Source organism: Pogona vitticeps, chromosome 1 (assembly GCF_051106095.1).
Source record: "Pogona vitticeps strain Pit_001003342236 chromosome 1, PviZW2.1, whole genome shotgun sequence".
Classification (NCBI taxonomy): domain Eukaryota; kingdom Metazoa; phylum Chordata; class Lepidosauria; order Squamata; family Agamidae; genus Pogona; species Pogona vitticeps.
The window spans coordinates 82,123,991-82,150,734 of record NC_135783.1 but is presented as its reverse complement, the minus strand read 5'-3'; the positions used below and the strand labels follow the sequence as shown (position 1 = coordinate 82,150,734).

General features: G+C 42.7%; 1 long non-coding RNA gene across 1 annotated transcript; it reads right to left on the bottom strand.

Moving 5' to 3' along the window:
- Positions 1 to 805: 805 nt before the first annotated feature.
- Positions 806 to 14,976, bottom strand: LOC144585960 (uncharacterized). Its single transcript, XR_013540612.1, has 3 exons — positions 5,795 to 14,976; positions 2,956 to 3,151; positions 806 to 901 (listed from the first exon to the last, which is right to left on the bottom strand). It is a non-coding gene; the product is annotated as an uncharacterized LOC144585960 (long non-coding RNA).
- Between the last annotated feature and the right edge of the window lie 11,768 nt (positions 14,977 to 26,744).

Below are 26,744 nucleotides of genomic sequence, written 5' to 3'. Positions count from 1 at the left end.
TCTATGTAGATGTGCTCTTGGGAATCAACAAGTGTTCTAGTGTCCGTCATCAGACAAGATTCAGCTATATTAGTTCCATCTACTGCTAGGGATCCCTCTGAAGTTAGTCAGAGCTAACACAGTGAATTAGTCAAGCTGGCTCCTAAATCCTCATTTGTGGGTCAGGGTTGGTTTGCTTTGCTCACGCTAGAGCTTGGCGAAATACCAGCGGAGAATGGCCTTTTTCCGTGGTCCATTTCCAAGAGATATAATGATACTACCAAACCAGCAGGACTGGATGCACATAATGAAATGTGACAATGTGTTCATTTGTGAGAGCCCTGGTAGTTAGAGTAACATTTGCATAATCACATTAACTTTAAGGACCCAGTTTAAAATTGACCTAACAATGCCTCCCATTGTTGAAACCCACAGCTGTCCGGGCAGATCTGATGCGAAGTTGAGTTGCTCTGTCACAGAGCAAACATCTTCACAGCCATTCAGACTTGAACTCCAAATGTGAAAACTGTAGAACGACCGGCAGCCCAGAGAACTTTTGCCTTCCAGGAACACCTGGGTTGTAAAGTTCTGCCAACATCCTATTTCCTTCTTTGGTTATGCTTATCTAATTGCCATCACATTTAAGACCACAGTGTATGAGAAAGAGAACACAACCCAGCAGACATAAAATTGCTTATTAACATGTTGTGAATAAGAATGAACTGTGTTTCATAAACATGAACTAGCTTGGGGTTGTTCACTTTTGGCTCTAAAGAAGGTGTTTTTAGGAATGTGATCATTTCAAACAAATATGCTATACATCACATACCTGAGGAACATTATTGCTGCCTTTAGAGATTTAATTTGGCGTTCTTCCATCTCTGTTTTGATCTTCTTCCCCTTAGAGGATTGCCCTGCCCAACTGCATAATGTATTAAAACAACCAAAAGGAAATGAAGCACAATCGGCAAAAGACCTTGTTGTTTTACCCGCTACTTATTAAACCAATGCAACTACGTATTGTACTATGAAACCATACTTCCCTCACCTCTCAAGAAGAACAAGAGAGTGGCATGAAACTTGAAAAACTGCTGCCCAAATGCATCATAAAATGCTCTTTAAAAGTTAAGTTTGAAAGTGAACCACAAATTACTCATATCAAAATGTAACTAAATGTAACTGCTTGTTTATATTGTTTTTTTGCAAGGTGATTTTGTAACAACTTCCTTCTCCCCAAAGTAGTTAGGTTTACCCAAAGTATGTGTTTATTATAATTAGTTATTTCAACACTCTGGCAAACATCTCATACAATGCACATGTGCAAAATCTTTCTGTATTTGAAAAGGAATCCCAATATCTTCAACAGTCAGGTTGCATTTTGACAAACAGAACCAGTAGTGGGCACATTTTGCAGGGAGAAACATTACATTTGTCCTCCTTCACAACCATAGTTCCAATTTCATCTGCCTTTTCTCATCATTTTTTTTGCAAAGTGCCGAACTGCCTGTCCTACACGGGAGAGTCTTTGCTTCTCTGTGTAGAGAATGGGCAAGGGGATGCCACCTATTCGAAACTAGAAAACATTTGTTTGGATTGTTCACATATGTACATCTAATTGATTTCTGCATTTTGATGAATAATGTTTCTATCCCTTGATGATTCCCTCATATATCAGGTCCTCTGCAGTGCAAAAAAGGGCTGATTTCATTATGGCTATTCCTGTATTCTAGCCTTTGTGAGGCTGACCTGAGCAACTCAAATTCAAATGCAAAAGTGCTTTCTACCTTGTCCCGGGTGCAGCTTGTGGTCTGAGCGATGGAGGGGGGCTGTACATCTCAGGTTTAAAGGCCCCATTATAATCCACCCAGTCCTAGGGATGTCCCAACATTTGAAGATGAGAGTGAGGCACCCCCCACCCCAACCCCCCACAAATCAGACCACTGGCTGTGAAACTGTGAAACCTCCACTGAGAAGGACAAATAGTTGTCATATCTGATTATGACTGGATCATTCAGTACATACAATACATGTAGCTACTACAGGTAACAACACTTGCAACCCTGTTGGTTTCCTGATGACAGTTTCAAAACGTGTCAAATCTATTTTCCCATTAGCCTCAATACTAAAATAGGGATATGGTTCCTGGAGGATTTTCATACACCCTCACACCTCCTTTCTCTTTCTTTCTTGTTTGTTGGCTGCTCCTCTGCAGTCTTCTCTTTCTCCTCATTTCTCTTTCATACTGCCTTTCCTTTCCTGCTTGTTAGGTGCTCCCTTCCAACCTCTTGTGTCTCTCATTTGTGTCCTCTTGCTGCTGTGCTTGATGATATAAATGTGCCCTTCACAGTGGTTGCAGAAGTGAGTTTTGGATGCCCAAAAGGGTAATGTTGTAAAAGTTGTAAAAGTGAGGTTCCAAAGTATGCCATTGTAAATCGGGGGGGGGGGGGGGGCTCTGTACTTTCTTCTTCATGACCTCTGTGAATGCACACAATTGGGTTGTTCTGCACCTGTGTAGGGAGTCTTGGAAGTTTCTAGAGCTTAAAGATATGTGATTAGTAGGATGTTCCCACATCGAGCGCATGCTCCGCCCTCCCAAAGTCCCCTCAGTTCCTTTTTGCCACCGCTTTGGAACACTAGAGCGAGTACTGAGATCAATTTAACTATTTCAATAATTTCTTTTATATTTTCAGTCATCTCTTTTATTGGACATTCTCCTGTAAATTATCCATTTCCTTTTTTAATCTCCTCCATTTGTTTTTTCTTCTCTTCCCACATTTTTCTTCCCCCCATCACCACCTTTCCCTTCCCCTTTCCCCTACTTTTATGCCCCCCAGGACCCTTCAAGCAGTGCATGCTTGGCACAAACAAGATCCCGCTTACCGACGGTCACGACCGTTGCCTCTTCTGCTTAAGGGAACAACATCAAACGCACACCTGCCCACTTTGAAACTACGCCTGCAAAGACTTTGCTCTTACCTTTCAGAAAGGTCTCTTAATCTGGCCTCTATGGATCCAACAACTTCTCCAACTCTGCATTTGGAACGTCAACAACCCTCTCACCCAATACCCAGCCCGACAACTCCATCACCTCGACAAAAAGACCCTTCGAAGTCCGCTTCAAAGTCAAGCTCAACTTCCACGTCGAAAACTCCAACCCGTCCGGATGACTTGTCTAAGAAAAAGAAAGACAAAATTAAACCTAAGAAAACTAAAAAGCCTACAAAATCGACCCAAATAGATCCATCTCAAATGGCGATCCCATCACCCATCCTCGAGGAGTCATCCAGAGGCTCAATCTCAAATAGAGATGACCAGACTCTAATACCAGCTCAAGCTGCAGCCTCCATTGCTAGCCTCTCGCCGAGTTCTGGCCTATCTCTGGCTGATGTTCACTCCAGCCTTGCCTCGGGCCATTCAAGCCCTACATCATCAGGCTGGGCAATACCTATTTAGGTTTCTGACTCAGAGTAGTCTTATCACTCTCCTCATAAACACCGGACGAAGAAATGACACCTTTCTGCAATTCAATATGCCCCCTCACACAGGAAATTGTACTATTATCCCAAACTATCTCAGTATCCGACCAGAGATGACTATGGGGAGCGGTATCATCACTACGACCCTTACTATTCTGAAAACCTCACTGAACAGGCCTATTACAATGAACCAAGGAGAGCGAGATATGCTTTTTCTCCACGATATTCACCCTCCATATCACCTTCACCACCACAACATCAACACTGTTCAACTTTGGCTTACCCAACATCGACTCACCATAGGTCAATCCCTACAAAATCAGCCCTTAAATGTACTCTTCTGGTACCAGGATCTCAACCACAACCCAAGCAAGCCAAGCACTTTTGACATCATACCTCTCTCTACGTTACCACCACCTACAAAGAGCCTCCCCCGGCTCCTGACATTGAACATTGTCTGGTATACCTCCCACACATCAAGTACCTTCACCATCACTACCATCGACGTAGGCAACCAAACCACCACACGGATCATCCTCACAATCATCCCTTTCCTTTTAAGATTCTACATTCGGAATCACCCTCTAATCTGCCTACTCTGATCTTCTGATGCTAGTGAGAACCACCCTCCATCCCCACCAGAAAATTTTACATCTCATTCCCAAATGGTTATGCAAATGGCAAAATCTTTACAGCTTGACATTGAAGAGCCACCAGTAAAAGGATCTGATGACCTGAATCAAGATAAAATACCATTCTTGGAAGACGGCTCTATTCCCTTACATCATTTATTATGAGGGTCGCTAATTATCAAGATGCTATGGGTGCGTACCACCGCCAGCTATGGAATAGGATTCTACCTATCATTCAAGCAACTACAGACACCACCAAAATAGAAGCCTTCAATATCCATGCCGAGGCTTCAACCTTGGCTAAACAGCAAAGAATCGCTGCCCGCCATACCACAGATGCAGCCTCTAAGGCTACGTCCACTTCTGTTGCCTTGAGGCATCATGCCTGGCTGAGATCTGCAGGCCTTTCAGATGATACTAGAACGAGGATAGAAGACCTTGGTGCTCGCCTTTTCAATGGCAAAATGTACGAGGTCATGGACAATCTCCACAAAATCCACAAAACGGCACGCTTATATTCCACCCACAACCTTATTGGTATCAGCATCCTCAATTCTAAAGACAACCCTTCTTTCGGCATCAGTTTCAATCATACCAGCAACCATATCGACCATTCAGCCCCATCTACATCTACCGTGCCTTCCTTTCGACCTCAACAGCCACAACCACGTTGACAGCACTTTCGACGCCCACAAAAGAAGGGTAAGCAGTATCCATAGACCCCTTCTATATACATTTCAAACCAGACTCCATCCCTTCATCAGTGGGTTCTTTCTATTGTCCAAAACAGCTATTTCATTGAGTTTCAATGTACCCCACCCTCTGGCACTATTGGATGACTCCATACTTACTAGCTCTCTGCGAAGAAGTTTCCCTTCTTCTCCAAAAGCAAGCCATACTCATAGTCTCTTCCCCTACATTGCATGATGGATTTTACTCCAGATATTTTACAGTCCCCAAAAGGATAGAGGACTCCGCCCTATTCTTGACCTCAGAAGCCTTAATAAATTCATTCGACCCAGACGCTTTAGAATGCTGACCCTCAACACTATCATCCCTCTCCTTTCACAGGGAGACTAGTTTGTTGTCATCGACCTTCAAGATGACTACTTTCACATCTCTATTCATGCACTCCATCACAAATTTCTATGATTCCAATTTGACAATGTTTCATACCAGTTTTGCTCTCCTGTTCAGACTTTCCATGGCACCAAGGACCTTTACGAAATGCATGGCACCAGTCGCAGCCTACCTCCGACTACAAAGTATCACCATATTCCCGTACATAGATGACTGGTTAATAGTCTCTAATTCTTATCATGACGCAATCAGAGCTACCCAACTAACTCTTGATACTCTTCAAGATCTCAGACTCAAAGTAAACCTTGCCGAATCTCATCTCAAGCCTGCACAAACCGCCACCTACATCGGGGCGTATTTCGACTCCCGTCGAGCCAGAGCCTTTCTCCTCCAAGAGAGAATCACCAAACTAACATGAGCCATCCAACCCTTCTGACCTCTAGCTTCAGTATCGGTGCATCAAGCCCAACACCTCCTCGGGCTCATGGCTTCTACCACAGCCATTATCCAGCACGCAAAGCTCAAAATGAGGTCCCTACAATCATGGTACCTATCACTATTCAATCCCATAACAGACCACCCTTCTAAATGTCTCATAGTAACATCAGAACTCACCAGTCAACTCACCTGGTGGATGTTCCTTCCTCATTTGATGGTAGGCAGACCCTTTCAACCTCTACAGCTCTCCATACAGGTTACCACCAATGCCAGCCCATCGGGATGGGGAGCTCACTGTCGACATCACGAGATACATGGTCTATGGACAAAATGAGAATTATTACACACCAACCATCTCGAACTCTTAGCAGTTATCAGGGCCTTCCATGCCTTCTTACCTCTCATTGCAGGACGAGCAATACAGCTAGCTACAGACAATACTACAGCGCTGTATAAACAAGCAGGGAGGTACCCACTCCTTCTCGCTCCTTTATCTGGCAGTCGAACTTTGGGAATGGTGCTACCTACACCACATCTTTCCCGTAGCAGTCCATGTCACCGCACACGACAACCTTCTCACAGACCATCTCAATCGTTTTACCACAAGGACACACGAATGGGCACTGAACAACGAAGTTTCGATCTCCTCTGCCACTGATGGGGTGTTCCACCCATCAATCTCTTTGCCTCTGAGATCAACACCAAGTGCCAATGGTATTGCTCCCAAGCCGGTGTCAACACAAACTCACTCGAAGATGCCTTTATGATAGAATGGGTTGGAGGCCTATTTTAACTATTCCCTCCAATTCCACTCATACAATGAACCGTCATTCGACTTCAAAAATTCCACTTGAATGCCATCCTCCTCACCCCATGTCAACCTCTACACATCTGCTGTGCAGCTACATGGTTTAATCCATTGACCTTTGTGAGGCACTATCATCTTGATGTCCATGCAAAGAAAGATGCTGCTTTTGGCAGAACAGTCTTGACATCTCTTCTACTGTGACGTCCCATCATCCAGTAAGTGAGCTTGTCAGTCACCCAATTGTGTGCATTCACAGAGGCCATGAAGAAGAAGGAGAATTTACCTACCTGTAACCATGGTTCTTCTAGTGGTTGTCTGTGAATCCACACATCCTGCCCATCCTCCCCTCTGTCCGTCACATTGTCTTTATATAAGCCTATGACAGCAGCGGACTCTTACAGAAACTGAGGGGACTTGGGGGGGGTGGAACATGCACTCCATGAGGGAACATCCTACTAATCACATGTCTTTAAGCTCTGGAAACTTCTGAGACAGGCACGGAACAACCCAATTGTGTGGATTCACAGAGAACCCCTAGAAGAACTATGGTTACAGGTAGGTAACCTCTCTTTTCTGCACACCTAGTTCAGTGTTGAGTACACAAAAAGATGGATTCCTCCAAAATGGATCTAACAGTCACAGACTTAAAAAATGTAGCCTCAGGGATGATTATTGTTGTCTGAAAGGCTATGTCTAGCCCTTTGAAAATGTCTGGGAATCCTTCTCACTTCACTTCTTTTTACTTAAACTCAGTTTCTATGCATAAAAATAAGTTGGATGCTATTTTATGAGGTTGCTTTCCATGATATAGAAATTAATAGGCACACATAGCTCTATACCATGTGCACCTGCAGTGCTCCCTACAATCTGAGAAAGTAATTTGTGGCCTTAAAAAAACAAAACAAAACAATCCTAGGGTGTTAGGTGCCATATACATATATAGGCAGTAAGAGAGAGACTTTTAGCAAGATAAAAACAAGAGGCATCAAGGGCAAATTCTCTATATGATAGTAGGCAAGAGGCAAAAAATCCAGCAGGGTCAGTATGGAAGGCCTCACTGAAAAAGTGGTGTTTTAAGTTGCCTTCTAGACATTAACAGGGAAGGGCCCAGGTGTAGCTCCGTTAGGAGCTGCTTCTACAAAGTTGGTGCCGCTATGAAGAAAGCCTGATTTCTTGTGGATGATTTCCAGACCTCCCTCATGGTGGCTACCTGGAGGAGCCTAGCCTAGGAGGATCTGGTGCGTCAAGCAAATGACCTTGGTGAGAGAGACTAGTACTGCGGTCCCCAACTGTGAAGGGCTTTATATGTAAGCATCAAAACCTTCAACTTGATCTGGGACACAATGGGTAACCAGTGGAGATGAGCCAGAACTGGAATGAGCCACCAGTTCTCCAGGTCAGCCTCAGAGGAAGCTCCACATAGAAAGCATTACAGTAGTTTATCTGGGAAATGACCGTTGTATGCACCAGCATTCTGGGTGAACCCTCATCTAGGTAGGGATGGAGTTGGGCAATAAGGCTCATCTGGTGAAAGGCAGATCTGGACACGACTGCAATCTGGGAATCTCAAAAAAGAACCAGGTCCAGAAGAATCCAAATTATGAACTTGATTCCTAAATGGGAAGGCCATACCGTCCAGTCTAGATGTATCACCGGGGCCTCCCAGGAGCAGAATTTCCATCTTGTCCAGGTTCAGTTTGAGCTTATTGGCCTTGTTCCATTCCAGAACTGAAGCTAGTCATTGCTCAAGCATCCAAACAGCATCCACTGTTATGGTGGTGAAGGAGTCGTAGAGTTGTGTGTCATCAGCATACTGATCACACCTTACTCCAAATCTCCTGCTGCTACCCCCAGCATAGATGGTAAACAGCATTGGGGATACTGATGACCCCGAGGCATCCCCCACTTGAGGGTTCAAGAAGCTGAAAAATTGTCCCCAAGCTGGACTCTCTGGACACAGTCCTTGAGGAAGTAGCAGGGCCAGCTGAATGCTGGACCTCTGATCACGATCTCTGTCCAGAAGGATACCATGGTCAACAGTATCAAAAGCTGCTAAGAGATAAAGAAGAACCAGCAGGATACATCATCCCCTGTTGACCTTCCGTAAGAGGCCATCATGTAGTGTAACCTGTGCCATCTCAGTATCACACCATGGCTTGAATCCAGATTGGAATGGGCCAAGGCAGTTCACCTCATGTACAGTACAGTGAACATTTACAACAGGGACTGATATCATGTACTGCATACAGAAGTTTTATCAATTTATTGCATTTATATCCTACAGTTCATCCAGGAAGCTCAACAGAGTGTACATGGTACCCTATCCCAGCCTATTTTTAAATTCTCACAGTTTTCTGGAGAGCTAGATCAGGCTGTTGTACAGCTGAAAGCAACATTGTGAGGGCATTTTCTCTTGGCAAGAGCAATAGAAATAATGTTGGATGGCATAAAAAAGGCACTTCTTGAAGGAGGTGAGGCAACGGCAGTTCTTATATTTAGGATACTCTCACCTGATACCATATCAAGCTTGGCACCAAAATAGTAAAACAGCACATGTAGTAGAATGCTGTTTTTCCTTTTGTTATCTGAGTTTGTCAGTCTGTTACCCAAACCCATCATGCTGTAGCATTGGTTGTGGGAGGCAAAATTTAGCTGCAGGACTGCATGAGGCTCAACAGCTAATTTTTGTGCCTTATTTTATTCCCTCTCCTGTTGTTGTTTTTAAAAGGGCAATTATTATTATTTTTTCAATTCCTGGAAAGAATGGAGCTTTTAGAATAGAATGGATTGCAACTCCCACCCTCACAAAACCCCAAAATGAAACAACTGGTGCTGATATTTTGTAACTTTTTCTTGTTTAGGGTGTGGTGTTACCATTGAAGAGTCCTGGGGGTCTGTAGAACAGACGGTGGAAATAAGCCCCCTGCTACTGTATTGACCAAAGGTCAAAACAAAGGCCGTGGCAGAAGGCTTCTGTGGTGACCTTTGCAAGCCAAGAACTCAGCAGGATATTTAAAGTCTGCTGCTTATATGCCACCCCATAGTGCTTATGGCACTCTGGGTGGTTTACAGTTTAATTATGTAGGCTACACATTTCATCATATTCCTAATCATGTGATTATGAATTTCTCATGGAATTGAGGGCTGCCCATGTTTCAGATCAAATGCTCTTTGGTATAAAAAAATGTAAGCAAAACAAGCATTATTAAAACATGATCATATTTCTAAAAAAGTTCTCAGTAGTGGGCCCTTGGAAGCTGTTGAGCCTTCACTCTGTCCCCCACAAAACAAAACATGAAGTGGTGCCCTTCTTTGGAAGACTAGGGCCTTGTGATCCTCCTCCAGATTTGTTGTCTTTTTAGGAATCTTGATTCATGGTGGCTGCTTTTTCTACTGTGCCAGGAAGCTCAACGTTCAGTAGCAGGTGGATCTTTTTAATTTCAACAAACAAAGACACAACACAAATCTGCATGATCTTTGTGAGGGCTGCTCTGCTGGCCGTCGTTCATGAGAACACTCCTACAAGCTTGTGGAGTGATCCATCTCACCCCATTCGCCTATATGCATGGAAACAATAGCTCCCTGGTCAAAGAAGGACATCACATTCCTATGTGGGAATTAATTTATCTGAATTGGATACTTGGCCCAAATATGTGCTGTGGCCCCATTGTGGGCAGCTAGCTGTACTCTCCAATTCCTTTTACCCACACAAAAATGTACAAAATCTGTACATATTTTCTTTTTGTCACAGAGAGACCTCCATCTTCAGTTTCTCTCCCCCCTGCCTCTCTGCTTGCCCACACTGCACACTCTTTCTTGCTAGCATAGCGATAGACTAACTTTGATCCCTCGGGAGCTGAAGCGGAAGTTGCCTTTCACTAATTTTTTAAAAATATGTTTTTATAGATAGCAAAGTCCATCTTTCCACCTGCATCCAAAGCAGCTGGCAGAACAAAGCATGCGAGCAAAATAGCTGTCCAGAAATGGGTCTGTCTGCCAGTGCCAGCATCCAGGTGCAAGCTTGTTTTTATCTTACTTGAGGGAGTCCCTGGTGGCTGTCAATGTTTTACTGAGACTAATTAACCCTTTCTTCCCCAGGAGAGATAGCTAAGCTGTGTTTACATTTCTCTAGTTGCTGTTAAAGCCACATGGTCATAACTGAGTTAACAGTTAGGAGTATTTCTGCCTTTCTTACACTCCCAAGCTCTTCTGGTTATACATCTTTCCCAGCTAGGATAACCACGTGTCCTCTTGTACAGAGGATAGTCCTCTGTTTGAAAGGCTGGCAGAGGACAGCCCCCTTTTTGAAAATATCCATCTTTAAATTGGCCTGTGCCTGATTTCAAGACAGAGCCACAGAAGTGTAGATGATAGACCTGAAAGTTCCCCCTCAACACTTAGCACACAGGCCACATGGTTGCAGTCTTCTCACTTGAATTTAAATTATTTTTTTTTAAAAATCCTTCTATTATTTTGCATCTGAATGTAAATATTAGCATGTTCAGTTTTATGGGAGATCATTTTCCTCTTTGTCATATTTTTTGTTGATGTGTTCAGCAGCTATCACTCCGATTGTGGTCAGTTAAGGAGCAGGAACTGTAGTGGCAATTGGTCATTATAGTAGTCGCTGTAATTCACACAGATTTTCTTCAACATATAGAGGTCACACTTCCTTATTATGACAAGGCTAGTCTGAGACTTTCTTATTTCTTTCTTTCCAGGTCAACGATTAAGATATGTTTTCCCCCCCCCTCCACTTCTCCACCTATAAAACTTAACTGGGATAGTAACTGAACAATACGACAGATCAATTTTTGCAAAGTGTTCTAGAGTTGTGTGAAAATTCAGCTAATAAACTGCTGGGCAAAGGGGATGTATTATTTTTGTAACCACTGATAAATGAAATGTTAGCAATATGTGCAACTGGAGAACCTATGGAATTATTTGTGGTGAAGCTATTTGAAACATATTAGAAGTAAAACAAATAAAAATGAGATCATGTTTCTCTTAGGAAATGTAGCAGCAAGCATTGAAACAGGCAGACAAAAGACCTGGAGACTTCAAACTTTCCTCAAATGTATCATTGAATTTAAAACCTGGTAATTGAAAAATAATAATTGAGAGAGAGCAACCTTCTAGTATATTTCAGACAATGTGTAAATACATGTAATAATTTATTATGAGCAGAACCAGATGAGTTGGGAAGAAATTGAAACGTAAAGAAGCAACCAGATAATTATGTGTCCTGCAGTTTTCTTTGTATTTGAACTGGAGTGTTGCTACTTTGTCTGTGTGCATATGTGTGTGTGCCTATGTGCATATATGTCTATTTCATGCATACCGATAATTGATATAACAATGCACAGGATGTTGCTGCCAAGTGATTACATCATAGCCTTGCCTGGCTTTCCAGGACCACCCATTCAGTTGTCACTGCCTGGCCAGCTTCTTCTTCTGAAAGCCAGTGGCTCAACTTGATGGTGTTTTTGCTTGACAGAAATGGGGAAGGACAGCATTGTTGTGGTGGGAGCAGGAGTATGACTCCAGCCATGGAGAGCTGATCTGTTTCCTGTGAGCCATATTCTATATATTGAAGGATTTCAAAGGAATTAATTAAGCGGCAATCAGCACATCTACCCTCGATGCCAACAATGGAAGCTCCACTGCTGGGATGCACAAAACCCTTCCTCTTGCTCTGCCTGGGTGCTGGAGAGTGGAACATAAAAATGGACGAAGCGATGGGGCCCTTTAGTCAGAGCACAGCCAAACAGGGCTTCTATGTTCCTTGCGCTCCCAGCCCCAGTTCCTTGGATCCTACCTCCTCCTCCCATAGTTCTTCTTGCTTCTTCCCCCACACAAGCACTGCTGTTCTTTTAAAGGTTTTAGAACAGCATGAAATCACAATTTGGGGACAGAACATCTTTTTCAGAGAAGAAAAGTGTTGAGAACAACTCTACAATTTAATTCTTCCAAAGATCTCTGGTTTATAAATGTTGGATACTGTGCTTCTATATCCATGATTCAAAACAGCAAGGAATGGCCCCATATTGTTGCACAATATTTTTTGTTGAAAAACAGCCCTAGCAATTGTTTTGTGTTTGGTCGAGAAATGGTCAACTGATGAAAACGGGAATCGAGTTCTGGGATTTTTCCCTGCTTGGTATCTCTTTGTGAATACTAGTGAGCACAAAAGGGTATCCTATAGACTATCTTGACTGCTGACATGGGTCTCATCAATATTCCATCAGCCTTTTCTATATACAGCTTGGCATCTTTTTTCCTGCTGGCAACATGGGCATAGTATTGAACAAGAGTATTGTGACATTTCCTAGCATTTTGAGTCATGGATAGAGAAGCAAAATACCCCACTTTCATAAACAGTTTTTTTTTTTAAATGAATTTCCTGGCTTTTAAAAATGAATGTTTAAGTATAGTTACATGACACTAACATTCCAGTAGCAATTTCCCTCAAAGAATTACCTAGTGCTAGGGAATCCCAGAAGGTAATCTGTACTATGGTTGCTGTAGTTAAAGTTAGGGTACCAAGAACAGCAAGGGATGTGGTGGCACTGGTGTGTGTGTGTTAAACCGCTGAAGCCTTTGTGCTGCAAGGTCAGAAGACCAGGAGTCATGAGATCGAATCCATGTGACGGAGTGAGCTCCTGTCGCTTGTCCCAGCTCCTGCCAGCCTAGCAGTTCAAAAGCATGTAAATACGAGTAGATAAATAGGTACCACCGTGGTGGAAAGGTAATGGCCTTCCGTGTCTAGTCGTGCTGGCCACATGACCACAGAAACTGTCTACGGGCAAACACTGGCTCTACAACTTGGAGACGGGGATGAGCACTGCACCCTAGAGTCAGACACAACTGGAATAAATGTCAAGGGGAACCTTTACCTTTACCTAACCAAGAACAGCTAGGATGCGGCTGTCATCCCTCTGTGCCAAAATATTTCAAAGGGCTGTATTTGGACTTAATGAAATGGCAAAGCAAAAGTGTGAGTAGTTACAACACATACACTGGAGAAACATTTATACTCTCTAACCTCTCAGGCAAACAAGTCTTGCCACACCCACTCAGAATGCTGACGAGAAAGCTATTGTTCTGTCCCTTTCCTTGGAGTAGGCAGCCTGAGGGAGTTAGCAAAGATTGCCACTCGGAACCAAGGTCATACTACATATATCCTACTAGGCACATATATTGAGAATAGAGAACTGACCAGAAAAGACAATATTGCTGGGAAAAGGAGGGCAGTAAGAAGAGCTAACATAGGATAGATTGACTTGAAAAAGGAAGCCACTGCTGCAATATTTGAGCAGAACCTGCTGGAAAAGGCCTTATTTCTAGGAAGGGAGAGGGGCAGTAGGAAAAGTGGTTGACCTAACAAGAGATTCAATAAAGAAAACTACCGCTCTTTGTTGGCAAGTTCTCTGCAGAGCTATTCATGACAGTAAACTTTAGAGATAATTAACTCATATAATCATAACACATCAGAAGTGAGTCGGAAATCACAATCCTGACTGATAGGTTCAAAAGTTCCGATGGCCCCAGACCTGGAGCTGATTTCCCCTGTGAAAACTTTTGTCAAACTGCACTCAGAAATCCTAAGAAAATGCTTACAGAAAGCACTAGGACAAAACACAATACTTGGAATGTGCCTTACCAAACTATATGCTAATTGTATTCTTGAAGGCTTTTGAGAATATGCTAATTCCCTGAAGATACATAGCAGAATATCCCCCCTTCTGCTACACTGTCACTCTATTACCTTCTTTAAAGCAGATCTGGGTTGTTGTTTCTTTACTTCTTCTGGTAATAACTGTGACCTCTGGTTACAGTTCTCACTGACCAAGCTACAATGTATCAAAACTGTGGCTGGCAAATCTCTACCACACACACTCAGTGTGAGAAGAAATCACTGTTTCTCTTTTTTGAAAGACCTTTTCTCAGGACCAGTATTTCAGTCACTACAGCCTGTATTCTTTCCAAATAAACAAAAATTCTCTTTTAAAATAAGGAAGATTGGTACAGTGGTGCCTTGACTTACGAACTTAATCCGTTCTGGAAGATGGTTGTAACTTGGAATGGTTGTAAGTCGATGCACCATTTCCCATAGGAATGCACTGAAAGGCAATTAATCCGTTCCTGCCAAAAAATTTACAAAAAATCTTACAAAACATTAGAAGCCGCATCGGAAATGCAATTAATCCGTTCTGGCCGGGGGGGAGGAAGAAAAGCAAGCCAAGCATGCAAGACCCATCAGAAATGCAAAAAAAGCAAAGCAGAAAGCAAGCCAAGAGTGCATGACCCATCAGAAATGCAAAAAAAGCAAAGCAGAAAGCAAGCCAAGCATGCAAGACCCATCGGAAATGCAAAAAATGCAAAGCAGAAAGCAAGCCAAGCATGCAAGACCCATCGGAAATGCAAAAAATGCAAAACAAAAAGCAACCAAACCCTGTAAGACCCATCAGAAAAGGGGGAAAACTCCCAAAACACAAACAAACCCTCCAAGACCCATCACAGCACAGAAACATAACCCCCCAGCCCAAAACCATGCTGCATAACCCACAACAGTTTTTTAAAAGCAGAAAGCAGCACCTTACCTTACCAGGCAGTCCGAAGCCTCCTCTGATAGCACTCACTCTAACCATTGGGGCGAAAGAGTTACAAAGAAGCAACCTCTTCGGTTACCAATGGTTAGCAATTTGAATTCCCTACCTTATTCCCCTGCCTCTTTTTGGTTGCAACTCGAAGCTCCAACCGCAAGTCGAAGCAAAATTTTGCAGCCAGAGCTAGTCATAACTCGAAATGGTTGTAAATTGGGACATTCATAAGTCAAGGCACCACTGTATTTTCAATTTATGTGAGCAATTTTAAATCTGAGTAGTTTAGAGTCACCTATTTCTGAATGGCGGACATAAAATGGTTTTGTTTTTTTTAAAAAAATCATAACTTATATACCCTTTCTCCAAATCTTCCCAAATTTGGCACAGATCAAGAGCATACTGTCTGCTACAAATGTACAAAATTTGGTGCTCATATAAAGCCTAGTTTAATAATCATATTTTTCTGTTTGTGCTACCCCCATTTTTAGAAATGCATTGTAGAATGTGGAATTGCTCAGCTGAGCAATATTATTGCTGCACTCTCATGCAGCAATAATGGCTACCACTGGCAGTGGCATGCAATTAAAACTGTTGAATTCTCACCAGTGGATTACGTTGGTCCTTGACTTTCTGTGCAGAGGGAAAGGCCCAATGCTACCTACTAGCCTGGCTCTCAAACTCCAGATTCTGATGAAGCCAGCACAGAGCAAAGGTGGGCAGCTACTGTTCCATATCGATCACTCTGCAAGCCTCTGGCAACTGCATCATTTTCCTGACATGACAAGCATTGCATTGGAGAACTTTATCATATTATTTACTAGCTTAGCATAAGACAGAACATTGTTTACCAATATTGTTTGATGGTTTGATATCAGTTGGTGATACATTTTTATTGATACTTTTGTATATAATATACTGATGTTCTAATTTTTGTCCAGCTACACTGCACAATGGCATTTACTGCTGAAATACAGCAGCAAGTATGGCAGCAAGCAGTCAGTGGGAAGCCTGCTGTGCTTCCTGGAAGAAGAGTCCACCTGTATAGCCTTGGGCCTACTGCACAGCCCCAGCGTGCCTCCAGATATAGGGACTGGTAAAGTACTTCTCAGTACTGTGTAACTAGAAAACCCTAGGAAACATTGCTATGAGTTGGTAATTTTTATAGCAGCTCAGTGGCGTGAAAGCTTCCTGGAGCATCCTCTTAGCTCAAAGAGCCTTGTTCCACCATGATTTTTGAGGGGATTGTTGTGCTTGTTATTCTTCTTTCATTTGAAGGAACATAGGAGTTCTAGGAGCTTTGGAACTCCCAACCTCTGACCACTGAGCTATCCAGCAGTTTAGTAATACAAGGCCTCTGAATGAGAAGCTGCCTCCATTCAATTTTTAGGTATTCCTTTTCACTGCAACGCACCCCATTACAGAGGGTCCTGTGACCCTCTTGTAGCATTTGGGGAGCTGGCTGAACTTCTGGAGGTAGGAAAGAGCTTCCACCAGTTCCACTTGCACGCACCCATGTCCAGAAACTATCTGTGTGAAGCTTAGGAATAGAGCAGAGAGGTCCTACTCCTGTGTTTTCTCACTAGCTGTTGATTTCCCCCTTTGCAGAGACACCAAAGGTCCATTAGAAGTGGGAGTGGGAACTTGAAGAATGGCTGCTTCTCTCAACTCCTCCTCCACCTGGATTCAGATGGAGGTCAGTGAAGTGAGCACCAGTTTTCCAGCGTGCCAGCTCTGTAGCAGACTACACCAGAGCGACTGTGTTTATGGGGGAGTGGAATGCTTGCATTCTGTTGCTGTGAGGAGGAGCAAAGGAGATGAGGTAGGTAGGTAGGTAGGTAGGGGGGGACACAGAAAGAGACAAGATGTGCTATGTGGGATAAGAGAGAGAAAAAGAGTAATGGCATGCATGGAAGAGAGAGGGGGAGAGAGGAAAAGGGATGTTATAACAAAGATTGAGGTTCAAAGAGGTTTGTGGTGCTGAAGAGAGGGACGGGAAATTGAAGACACAACAAGAGGGAGGGGGCTGGCCCTACAAGTAGGGAAATAGGGCTGGGGAGAAGATGAGCAGTTGAGAGATGGGGAAAGAGAGAACCGGGCTTTGTGCTCCGAATAGGCTTTTGGGGCATCAGCAGGCAATTGCAATCTTTTAAAATCTGTTTGATAGACTTTCTATTTGCATCTTACAGTTTCAATTTGTGTGTGTGTGTGTGTGTGTGTGTGTGTGTGTGTGTGTGTGTGTGTGTGTGTGTGTGTGTGTGTGTGTGTGTGTGTGTGTGTGTGTGTGTGTAATTTTTTTTATTCAAAAACTCCAAACATATAATCAAAAATACACAGCGTAAAACAAACCAACCAACAAAAAGAAAAATAGAAGACTACCAAACTAACCATCTCCATCACCACCCCTTTTGGGATAGAGATTCCATCGTTGTCTGAACCTTGGGTATCTCCAAGAGCAGTGGTCCCCAACCTTGGGCCTCCAGATGTTCTTGGACTACAACACCCAGAAGCCTTCAACACCACCTCTGCTAGCTAGGATTTCTGGGAGTTGAAGTCCAAAAAATCTGGAGGCCCAAGGTTGAGGACCACTGTCCAAGAGGATTCTGGTGGGCACTGAGTTCATAAAATACTAAGTTTCACCCTAAGCTCCTGTCTTTTTCTGGGCCCAGTCATATATCAGCTTCCAGCTTTGCTTTACATAGTCTCTTGGTTGATCCCGTAATGCTTCTGAGAATATATCTAATTCTGCTACATCCAACAGCTTCTTTAGAAGCTCCTCCATTATTGGGGTCTCTTCATTCTTCCATTTTTTGGCCCCAGAGTAACCTAGCTGCTGTAAATATATACAATATTTTATTGTCTTATCAATAATATTCAATAATAACATTTCAGGTTTAAAATTTAATTTTTGTTGAATAATTTCTTTTGCCATTCCCCACACCTGTATCCAGAATCTTTTGACTTTTTCACACATCCACCACATATGCTAATAGGTCCCTGGATTTTATTTGCATTTCCAACAAACATTGCTGTTACCCTCTGACATTTTTGCCGATCTTACAGAGGTATAATGCCATCTGTAAAACATTTTGAGGATATTTTCCCTAAGATTCACTGGCTTAATCATTTTATGACACTCTTTCCACATCTTTGTCCATTCATCAATATCAATATTATATCCGAAATTACTTACCCATTTTACCATCATCTCCTTCAATGAATGAATGACAGTTTCAAATTTTTATTGGTATGTCTTTAATAATTTGTGGATGTTAACTATTTTTGTATGCTACCTAAGGGAGAAAGGCGGGATAAACGTAAAATAAAAGAACCAACCAAACAAATACATGTTATTGATGTGTGACACTATGAAATACTTAGGTGCATAACGAGGCTGTGCCAAACATAACAAAGTGTTTAAAAACATCTACTCTGTGAAGAGTTTCTTGAGCACACTTAGTAGGCTCTGGAATGAGCAGCAATGAAAAGGGTCAGGGGTGCTGGCTTACTTGGATTAGTGACCTGCTCTCTCAGACAGATCTACTCACAGAGTTGCTGTAAGGCTAACGTGAGCAGGAGAACCATGTCTGCATCTTGAGCCTTGAGAGGAAAGGCAGAATTTAAATGGAATAAATAAACATTTTTTCTATGGGAATTGACATACAGCTAGAAGAGCAGAGTCTTCTATCACTCCTACAGCGACTGCTACAAAATTACAAAGTGAGAGATCTGTTATAGAAAATGGTTGGAGTCCAAGTTTTTATTTCACTCATGTGAGTTTCCTTTGGTAAAGTTGAGCTTAAGTGACTCCCATCAGCCAACATCCTCTTGTCTAGCTACACAAATAGTGTAATGTTTGCAGCCAAATTGCTTCAAGAAATCACTATAGATATTATTAGTTGCATAATGAGCTGCACAACCCAGTATGCAACAGATAATGGCTTCAGTAACTTCTTAAGTTGAGGCAATTCCTTTCCAAAAGTTAAGTTATTTGTATTATGCTGGTATAACTAGACAAGAGGATTCTGGCTACTAATGGAAATGAGTTTCACCCTTCCCTTAACAGTGCGACTTCCGCCACAGTTTTCACAAGATTGGGGGAGTTTAAGGGATTTTAGAATTTGTTCGCCCTCTGTTTCAGAAAATTCTGCTAGATTGAAAACCATCCACAGGCAGAAAAACCCTTCCGTCTACAGGAAGGTTTGCGGGATTGATCCCAACCCAGGCAACCATTCAGGCACCTTGAGAATGTGCTTTAAGGGAAGAGTGCACACCTTAATGATAGGTAGGGTAAAGAAATAAACAATTATGCTGTTAGTATCCAAACAGTCTTCTATTTGGATTACCAGGTTTTACATTCCCATTGTGCTATAACTTTCCACTATCTTCACTATCTGAACAAGCTGTGTCCATTACTTACTCTGTATATTAAACAGGAGAGTAGAAACATAACCTGTCAACCTCTCTTGTGATAAGAAAATCAAGGCCATTTTGCATAAAAACAGGTGTGGCCAAACTTTTATTCAGTTTAGGAAATAGTTTGCACCTTTCATTGACAGAGATTAGATGGGAGACACAGATAAATACTTCACTTGATGCCTTGAAATTCATGGACTGTGCAGGAACTGAACCTTTAGCACCATGGTGATAATCTAATGATACAAAGAACTTGGACACTCTTCAATTGTATCGGAACAATAGGAGCTGTCAAGCTCACCTAGGCAAGCCCTAACAAATGGCAATACACAGCTCTCATTTCTTCCTGTGTTCCCTGTTGCCTGTAAGCATTACACCTCATTATTCAGTCAGGGAATTTTATATATGGGTCAAGGAGAACAAAACAGGATCTGCTTGATAGGAAGACTCTCACTTTGGCCTTCTACTAAACGTGTTCTCACTGATTAGATCTAGGGCACCCATTTGCTCAGGAAGACCTTTGTGGTTAAGACATACTTGGAGGACAAAAATGTGTGGCATGCACCTTTGTCTCTCCACTGGTGAAAGTGAGGGTACAATACCTTGCAGAAGGGAGCACAACTTTTGCTTTTGTTAGCACTATGGGCTGCCAGTGCTCTGTGCATACAAAGCCAACCCAAGATGTCTTGCAGCCTGAGATTAAAAAAACAACAACAATGCTAATCTGTCTCCCCCACCCCACCCCCACCCCCGCTCAGTTCTACCTATAGAAGACAACTGGATGAGCAGTTGAATCTTGCTTGAACACTGATGATTGGACAGCCTGGCAGCTCACCTGAAGGCAACAGGCTAGTTTGGGGTCCACTGCTGTGTCCTCTGGTCATGAGGAGGAAGGGAAGAGCAACTCAGGTGCCCTCCACAACATCCAGCATTTGGCCACAGAGGCAACTGCTTAATGGTAGGGCTAGTTCTGATGCCTTTGAACTGTGGTGCTGGAGGAGGCTCTTGAGAGTCCCCTGTACTGCAAGCAGAACAAATCTATCCATTCTCAAGGAAATCAACCCTAAGTGCTCACTGGAAGGACAGATCCTGAAGCTGAGGCTCCAGTACTTTGGCCATCTCATGAGAAGATTCCTTGGAAAGACCTTGATGTTGGGAAAGTGCGACGGCAAGAGAAGGGGACGACAGAAGACGAGATGGTTGGACATTGTCACCGAAGCTACCAACATGAATTTGACTAAACTCTGGGAGACAGTGGAAGACAGGAGGGCCTGGCGTGCTCTGGTCAATGGGATCACGAAGAGTCAAACACGACTTAACAACTAAACGACAACGATGAGTCCTGCATAGGCAATTACAGATGCCTAACAAAAGTGTCACCTGCCTTTTCTTTCCAGTGTAAGCCTCAATATGTTGTTTCCTCAGAAATAAACTTCACTGAATTCAAATAAGTCTTCTTTGAATTGTGTAGGTTCTCAGGACTACAGCTTTGTTTCTCACATCCTTCCCATTCAGAGCACATTGTGTCTCCTCTGCCCACAATAAACCAACCTTCTCCTAGTCCATGATATAAAACATGGTTTGCTACAGCAGAACCGAGGTTCATGTTCCTGACTCCTAGAAGCAGGGATGGAGATCTTTCACCTGAATCCCTGGAGAGCTGCTGCTTGGCAGTGTTGACCATATGGGGCAGAATGGTAAAAGTAGCTCCTTCTGTCCCCATCCTCCCCAGCCAGAAAATCTGATCTTGCTGGTTTGGGAAGATTGGCATTATAATCTAATACTCCTGAGGGCAACAGATTGAAGAACAACAACATGGGTTTTCTACACTGTCATGGGAAATGGTGAAGAGTTTCAAAGGGTTAAATATTTCAGAAGGACAAAGCTGAGCACTGAACAAGTTCTCCTTACAACATGGAGATGTGCAAATGTGAACCTTTGTTTATTCAGAAATATGCTCCATGGGCTTCAAAGGTACAGTAATTACTCTCAGGTAAGTGTTACTTATAGCCATCAGTAAGCAGGAAGTGATTCATACCAGGTCAGATTATTCTTCCGCCTAGCCTTTTCTTCCAAGAAGAAGTTTGAATGGCAACTTCTACAATTCCTAACTATTGTCCAGGTTGGCTTTGGCAAATGGTGTTTGTAGTCCAGCATATCAGGAGGGGACCAGACAGAAACTGAAAGCATTTCTTTTTTGGGGCCCAAAGCTGACAGCCAGTCTAATTTAGAGCAAAACTATTGTATCAATGGGATGTATGCAAGTACTGTATTGATTTACCATGTAGTAATTGATTTAGACTAGGGAAACCTGAGTTTGAATCCCAATTTGGCTATGGAAGCTCACTGTGGGGTGTGTGCCTATGTGGCACTGACAAGACCACTTCTTAAATACCTTACATACATTGAATACCCTATTAGGGTCATCTTCGGTTGGAATCAACTGACAGCACATAATACACACAATTGAATGGATATATTTTTAGCTGGGACTAGCTAGTGGGTTTAGGTCTTGGGCTATAACTTACAAAATCCTCTATCCAGCATTCTATCCAACATAGGCACTGATTGCACTGGCTGGAGGATTCTGCAGTTCCTCAGATCTACCTCTTCATCTAGCACCAGGTTGGAAAAGGCTGATCTAGCAGCCCACGGATGTCTGAGCTGACAGCAGTTCTCTGGGATCTTGGACATTTTCCATCACCTGCAACTTGATCCTTTTCAAGCCACAGATGTGAAGAACAACCTAACCTTGGACCTTCTGCATGCAAAGCATGTCATCTGCCTCCAAGCGATAGTCTCTCCTCAAGAACTGCAACTCAGTGGTATGTGACAAAGCAGGGTTTGTTACCAGACTGGGAATGAAAAATATAGCATCGGCACATTTATTCATGTAAGAAAAACCACAATTCTTTCTTTCCCTTCCCCACCCTTAGGATAACTATGTGAAACACATCATTACAGCCCTGTTTTTCAGCAACACCAGATAAAGCCACAGTCCTATGTCCACATTGGAAACCAGTGCTACTTATTTTTTTTCCCAGCTAAACATGCATAGAATCAGGTGTATGCCTATGCTACATTCAAACTAATCCAAATTTCAATTTTGCTTCTCTTCAGTGAGTCATGGAAATGTTAGCATAGCAAGAGGGATCTGTGTTAGACAATTCCTGAACCAGGACGGCTTGGAATATTCTGTGCCAGAATAATTTACACTCCCTGGGAGTATGTTGTATAGAGGCTAGAATGTTGGACTGGGAATGCAGGCATTACACTCAGTGGGAGACCTTTGGCCAGTCACACTCTCGGCCTGACCTACATCACAAGGGTGTTGTAAGGAGAAAGTAGGGAGAAGGGGAGCCATGTAGACTACCTTTAGCAACTTGTAGAAAAAGAAGGAGAGACAAGTAACTAATAAGTAATAAAGAAGCCTGCATGCAGGCTTCTAAAATTAACCTCTACTGGTGTAGGTAAGGGGGATACCTTCTGGAGCTCATTCACAAGGCTGAGTGAGAGCATTTGAACACCACTTTGGAGAGAACAGCCATGAACAGAACAGAAGAGTATTTTGTGCTTATGCCCTGGCTTGTTGTCTTTCGGAAAGCAACCAAAGGCTCACATGTGGGAACAGATTGCTGGACTAGATAGGCCCTTCATCTCATCCAGCATGGTTCTTCTTACGTTTTTGAGTTCTCATTTATGAAGTGTTTTAAGCCTGAATTCTGTCTGAAATTCTGCGTTGATCTAGTTCCTTGCTGGAGTGGAGTGGAGTGGCAAAAGGAAAACAAAATGGAACAAAGATTATTTTTTTTAAAGTAAATTATGGCTTAATGATTCATACAAGGAGCAGATCATAAAATTCACCAGGGAAGTGTTTTCCCCGTACTTTCCTCTATCTACAGTAGAGTACAAGCTCATTCTGTGATGGCTGGGGAGGTGGGGCCACCTATCTTCAGGCAGATCCCTCTAACATGTACGTACCTCTTATCGCTTGATCATAATTACATCTTCATTTAAAACTACAATAAAGCCCGGGGAAAGCAGAACCCTTCCTCTTTCCAAGAGAACAAAGACTCCAAGGCGTTCAGCTGTCCTGGCCATGCTCCACCCCAGCCTTGAAGCAAAATCGGCCCACAATGGTGTAACTACTGAAGAGAAGACAATAGTTGCAGTGGGGAAATCATCTTCAAAAACAACTCAAAGCCATTCACCTGGGCTGAGATATTTAAAAAAGCCGAATTAAGCAGACGGTAAAAGTAGTTAGGGGCCAAATTTTCTAGGGCCACCTGATGTTACATGCAAAATCCTGAATGTTAACCACCTTCCTCCTCCCGCTTGCTGGAACTGGTCCATGTTATCTCTTCTTTAGATGAAAACAGCAGTAAATATTTTGGGCTCTGTCTCCTACATGTTACCTGTGAATCCTGATATGAATGTAGAGAGTTTTGAAAAGAGGCAGGAATCTTTGGCTCTCCATACATCATGGCTGGTCTGTCCAGCATAGCCAATGCTGATAATCGGAAATGTAGTGCAAAACCTTTGGCTCCCCACTGTTGCTTCGGGAGGTAACCCTTCCAACTTGCCATGTCATACGGCACTTCCTCCACCTTGTCAGGTAGTCCTGTACTGTTCTTTGCACACATACCCTGAAAACGTGCAAAGCCAAGCATGGGTATCTGCAGGAATTTCTCCTGGAGAGGACAAAGGGACATGGGGAATGCGAGCACATATTGCAAACATTTGCTACAAGAAGACATCTGTGCATATATGCTTTATTCTTGAGCATCATATTGAGCAATGTTTAATAGCCTATGAATAGCTGGGGTGGATCACCTGGATGTGGATTTCAAAAGCACTAATTCCAACGCAACTTTATTTGTAATGGGAAACATAAAAAGATGGAGAGAGAACAAAAACGTTACCAATATAAGTAGACTATAGCCTTTTTCAGGCACTGGCTTAAACGTGTGAAGGGTTACATTTGTGGTGGAGACAAGGGACAGGAGAAATTAGAGTAGTTGGCAGTTACAATGGTACAGGACAAAAGATGATCAGAGGTCAATATTTCTAGGGCCATCTAACATTGCCTGCAAAATTCTGAACTTCAACGATCTATCCAGTTATCTAGGTTTCAGGTGAATAATAATTGTGTGCTGCCAAGTCAATTATGGTAACCCTTTCCAAGATCTTATAGGTACCGAGTACTCAGAAATGGTTTATCATTCCCTTCTTTTAGAAGCGCCCTGGGATTTGGAAATTTCCCGTAAGCTACATCGGCCAACTCTTCTCCTGAAAGTTATAGTGGGGAATTAAACTCCCAAGCGATACCAAACTCACAGAGCTATGCAGCCAGCTTACAGTAAATGTTGTGGGGACAACCTCTTCTAACACATTACTAGTAAGTGCTGACAAGTGAAAAGATCTTTTTGAGCAGAACTAGGGAAAGTATGGCTTTCCCACCCATAGTGCCAACCTTTGCATGTTGAACAGGATGCTGTATATGCATCTGTGTAATGGAATTTACTTGCGATCAGTTAGGAATGTTCTACAAGCACATTTCAGCAGAAAATGTTTACGAAGTCCTCTTCAGAATTTCATACTCAAAGCTTGAAAGTCTAACAGACTCCAGGTAGAATGGACAATGAGGGATAATTGGCTAATAATAATTTAAACATGCAAATCTCAAAAGCTTTCTAGTAGCTAAGAAAATGAATTAAATTCTCATAACTATATATGAGTCTAATAATGACAATATTACTACTACTTGGAAGACTATTAGGGCTCAGCAGTTTGGGACACAGCTTGGAAAAGTTACTTTTCAGATAGTAACCATATCTGGGAGGGTTGTCCCCAAGAACTGTATTCTAAAAAGTTACTTTTTCAAACTCCAGTGAATACAGGATTCTCAGGATAAGCCAAGATCTCAGTGAGTATGTACTACAGAGATCAGCAGACCGCAGGGGTTGAGGAGATGCCTTTGGGCTATGAAAGCAAGGTTTCTCCATGCATCCCCGTAAAATGAAGAGAGGGAATGGACAAGACAGGAGCCAGCTCCTCAAGCATGGACTGGCTGGAAGCTTGAGCAACCACCAGTTAAGTCCTGCAGATGATGACGGATGTATTAGATATGTCCTCACTCAGAAGGGAGGGTGAGGAGAGACTCTTCTAGCGCCCATGACACACTCTTGATTCATTTATTCTTCATTGTGTGTACTTTTCAAATGTCACTTTCTCATTATGTCATATTACCAAACCTTAATGAGGATTAACCCCCCATTTCCCTCCTCCCTGTTTTATAAGCCTATTAAAGGCTTATGCATGTGACGGTAACTCTTCTATAGAAATCATTTTAGAGCCTGATGTCACCCACAATCATCACTGGCACAATTGCATGGTGACAAGACAAGTTAGAGTAACTCATTACAAGAGAAGGAAGCCCTGAGACAAAATTAAAGCTCTCGTCTTTGTTGCTTATCGATAAGTGCTTATTACAATTCCCTAGATGACATACAGAGTAGTCTACACGAACAGCTGAGACTCTGCTGGTAAAATCTATATATGTAGACAAATGTTCTGGCTATTTCACTGAATGGATTGGATGCAAATAACTATTGTTATGAAGGTAAATATTTAAATACAGACAATAAGTTTGTTTATTACAGCACTTCTCTTAGCTGTTGCTATACCCAAAGCCATTTATTTCACTTATTGCAAGTAATTTGCTCTCTCCAAATCTTTCAGTAGGTAAAGCGGTTTAGGTCTCTGTCCGCAGAGCCAGAGGTTTTGAGTTCGAGTCCCCACTGTGCCTCCTCAAGAGGGGCTGGACTTGATGAACCTTAGGGTCCCTTCCAGCTCTGCAGTTCAAAGGTTATTATTATAAAATGCAGAAGTCCTAAGAAGTCAAGACAAATCATCTAGGGATGTACAAACAATTTCCTAGTTTTCCCACTTCCCCATCTTGTTCCAGAAACACTTTGCTCCTCCTACCCCACATTTATGGCTTATTCTAAAAAGTGGCTTGGTATTCATAACCTGCACTGGCAGCTCAGTTAGGAATGGCTTTAGAAGGTATAATCCACAGGGATGGAGAACTGCTAGATAAGCTGTTTTATTCGGCATGAGCTGAAAGTCAAGTTCATGCCAGGCAGAATGTGTTAAATTTTAAAGGTGCCACAAGGCTCTTTGCCACTCTGGCTGCCACTCAATGAAACAGCCACATCTTTAAATAACGTACGCAGGCTTTCAGGGCTTGTCTTCCACTGCCCCATCAAAAAGGTGCAGTTCAGAACATGATTACACAATGAAAATGAAC